At 39.2% G+C, this 3,837-nt stretch overlaps 1 protein-coding gene and 3 non-coding genes across 5 annotated transcripts in view; 1 reads left to right on the forward strand and 3 right to left on the reverse strand.

The window, feature by feature from the left end:
• The window catches only part of LOC106806191 (DNA mismatch repair protein Mlh1-like), an 18,459-nt gene that overhangs the window by 9,335 nt on the left and 5,287 nt on the right, over window positions 1–3,837 (forward strand). The window lies entirely within an intron of this gene.
• On the reverse strand, window positions 388–459 carry Trnae-cuc. Its single transcript has one exon. It is a non-coding gene; the product is annotated as a tRNA-Glu (tRNA).
• Window positions 1,355–1,426, reverse strand: Trnae-cuc. Its single transcript has one exon. It is a non-coding gene; the product is annotated as a tRNA-Glu (tRNA).
• On the reverse strand, window positions 2,248–2,319 carry Trnae-cuc. The gene has a single exon. It is a non-coding gene; the product is annotated as a tRNA-Glu (tRNA).

Here is a 3,837-nt window from a genome sequence, read left to right on the forward strand (position 1 = left end):
CGTGCACAAACAACATTAATAACATAATAACTCTCTTATTCATGTTGTTTGTGCACGCAGCACAGGGCGGGCGGGCGTGCGGTGTACTTGTGTGTTGCAGATGAGCATTTTAATAGCATTTACAGGTGATTATAGGTGGAATAGAGTAGAGAAACATTAAGACTTTGGTACATTTCTTGTTTATTTACCATTAATTTTTTTTATTGAGACGTTCCAAGTGCCTGTGGTTATGCCGTCACTGGGTGACTGACATATAGAGGGCTGGGTCATGATCTGATACAGTTGTTAAAGCCAATATGCTGCATTTGTTGCATGGGGCTTCAGTCAGTGACACATATAAATGCATCCTGAAACTAATGCTAAGAATTTTAATTGTAAAACAATCAGTTCCCACACCGGGAATCGAACCCGGGCCGCGGCGGTGAGGGCGCCGAATCCTAACCACTAGACCATATGGGAGCAACTGATTCTATGTTTACAAAGCCAAACTGTGTGGTTAACTAAGTAAATACATCTACACACCCTAGTTATGTTGCCGTACATCACCCTCTGGTTGGTTGGTACCTGGCTTATATATTGTTGGTGCCTGGGAGATGTTACTGCAGTTTGTTACATTGAACAGGCAGAAAAGACCTTAATATGACAGGTGGTGTCATCTATTGGGAAAACTAAAGTAAACTGTCGGAGTGAAGTTGAGGATACTGTTAGGGTTACAGACCGGTAACACTGTAAAGGCCATTGCAACCTAACTACTCAGCAAATTCAATCAAACTCATATCCATTACATACGAGAGATGTTTTTCTATGCTCTTGATGGAGTTTTTTTTTACAAATTCATTGCAAATTAATTGACAGCAAAAATTGTGAATTTATACAAAAACATTCTTTGTTTGCTATTTTTTAGAAACAGCAAAGAGTTGGGACCTACACTTTTAACCATGTTGTTCATCATATGAACTAAAAAAATGTCCCTGGAATTTTTTTAAATGCTTTAATTTAGGAAATAAGTTGAAAAGATATACAAAAATTTGTAGTGAATTTCTAGACGCAACAATTTCGTAAACAAAGAGCCATAACTCATAAAATAAAATATTTAAAAAAAATTCCAGGGACCCTTTTTTTCTTTGATATGTTAGCATTGAAATGTAATAAAAAAATTTGGAATCGGAGTTGCAAGTTTTGAGAAATAGCGCTTGAAAAAACACCTACTTTAGTATTTTTAACAACCGAGATATCAGCACTTTTCTAAATTTCCCATCATTGAACGCCTGTGATAAGAATTGACTAATGCGGGGATTTGGAACTGTTTGGGAGGCTACATAAAAACTAAGATTCATACATATAAAAATATCAGTTCCCACACCGGGAATCGAACCCGGGCCGCGGCGGTGAGAGCGCCGAATCCTAACCACTAGACCATATGGGAGCAACTGCCTTTATGTTTACAAAGCAAAACTGTCTGGTTAACTAAGTAAATACATCTACACTCCCTAGTTATGTTGCCGTACATCACCCTCTGGTTGGTTGGAACCTGGCTTATATGTTGTTGGTGCCTGGGAAATGTTACTGCAGTTTGTTACATTGAACAGGCCGAAAATGCCTTAATATGGTAGGTGGTGCCCTCTATTGGGAAAACTAAAGTAAACTGACAGAGTGAAGTAAAGAGTTACTAACAGCTGAGAATGTAATCGCGTTATTACATAATGTTATGCCCACAGGCACTTGGAACGTCTCAATAAAAAAAATTTATGGTAAATAAACACGAAATGTACCAAAGTCTTAAGTCTTACCTGTAAATGCCGGTCAAATGCTCATTTGCAACACACAAGTACACCGCACGCCCGCCCGGCGCCCGCCCTGTGCTGCGTGCACAAACAACATGAATAAGAGAGTTATTATGTTATTAATGTTGTTTGTGCATGCAGCACAGGGCGGGCGGGCGTGCGGTGTACTTGTGTGTTGCAGATGAGCATTTGACCGGCATTTACAGGTGATTATAGGCGAAATAGAGTAGAGAAACATTAAGACTTTGGTACATTTCGTGTTTATTTACCATTAATTTTTTTATTGAGACGTTCCAAGTGCCTGTGGTTATGCCGTCACTGGGTGCCTGACATAGAGGGCTGGGTCATGATCTGATAGAGTTATTAAAGCCACTATGCTGCATTTGTTGCATGGGGCTTCAGTCAGTGACACATATATGCTTACTGAAACTAATGCTAAGAATTTTAATTGTAAAACTATCAGTTCCCACACCGGGAATCGAACCCGGGCCGCGGCGGTGAGAGCGCCGAATCCTAACCACTAGACCATATGGGAGCAACTGATAAGGATCAACAGCAAATCTGTGCCACGCAATCTTGTATCATGTCTCTCTGGTTATGTTGCCGTACATCACCCTTTGGTTGGTTGGAACCTGGCTTATATGTTGTTGGTGCCTGGGAGATGTTACTGCAGTTTGTTACATTGAACAGGCAGAAAAGATCTTAATATGACAGGTGGTGCCATCTATTGGGAAAACTAAAGTAAACTGTCGGAGTGAAGTTGAGGATACTGTTAGGGTTACAGACCGGTAACACTGTAAAGGCCATTGCAACCTGGCTAACTACTCATCAAATTCAATCAAACTCATATCCATTACATACGAGAGATGTCTTTCTACGCTCTTGATGGAGTTTTTTTTTACAAATTCATTGCTAATTAATTGACGGCAAAAATTGTGAATTTATACAAAAACATGCTTTGTTTGCTATTTCTCAGAAACAGCAAAGAGTTGGGACCTACACTTTTAACCATAAGTTGTTCATCATATGAACTAAAAAAAGTCCCTAGAATTTTTTTTAAATGCTTTAATTTAGGAAATAAGTTGAAAAGATATACAAAAATTTATAGTGAATTTCTAGACGCAACAATTTCGTAAACAAAGAGCCATAACTCATAAAATAAAATATTTAAAAAAAATTCCAGGGATCTTTTTTTTCCTTTGATAAGTTAGCATTGAAAGGTAACAAAAAATTTTGGAGTTGTAGTTGCGAGTTTTGAGAAATAGCGCTTGAAAAAACACCTACTTTAGCATTTTTAACAACCGAGATATCAGCACTTTTCTAAATTTCCCATCATTGAACGCCTGTGTTAATAATTGACTAATGTGGGGATTTGGAACTGTTTGGGAGGCTACATACATAATTTCTACGTATACATAGCTGCCCATGGCTGCGATCTATCAAATAAAGTAGGTATTGAAATTTCGATTAAAATTCACCTCCCAACCGTTACACTATCCTTAATGTCTTACTAAAGCTGGGTTTACACTACCGACTTTATGTTCTCAAATTGATGAATTGGATCAATCTCGCAACTATACGTAATAACCGACAATCGGCAGTGTAAACGCAAAAGTTGTGCGAGCAACTGGTCGATAGCAACTAGTTGGTAGATTATTTTCGCCAACTAGTTGCTATCGACCAGTTGCTCGCGCGACCTTTGCGTTTACACTGTCGATTGCCGGTTGTATAGTTACAAAATTGGTCCAATTTGACAACATAAAGCTGGTAGTGTAAACCCAACTTAATAGGTCAGAATGTAATCATGTTATTACAGAATGTTATGCCGTGACTGGGTGACTGACATAGCGGGCTGAGTCAGGATCTGATACAGTTATTAAAGCCACTATGCAGCATTTATTGCATGGGGCTTCGGTCAGTGACACATATGCTTACTGGAACTAATGCTGAGAGTTTTACTTGTAAAACAATCAGTTCCCACACCGGGAATCGAACCCGGGCCGCGGCGGTGAGAGCGCCGGAATCTAACCACTAGATCAAATAGGAGCCACGG

Source organism: Priapulus caudatus, unplaced genomic scaffold (genome assembly GCF_000485595.1).
Source record: "Priapulus caudatus unplaced genomic scaffold, Priapulus_caudatus-5.0.1 Scaffold146, whole genome shotgun sequence".
Classification (NCBI taxonomy): domain Eukaryota; kingdom Metazoa; phylum Priapulida; class Priapulimorpha; order Priapulimorphida; family Priapulidae; genus Priapulus; species Priapulus caudatus.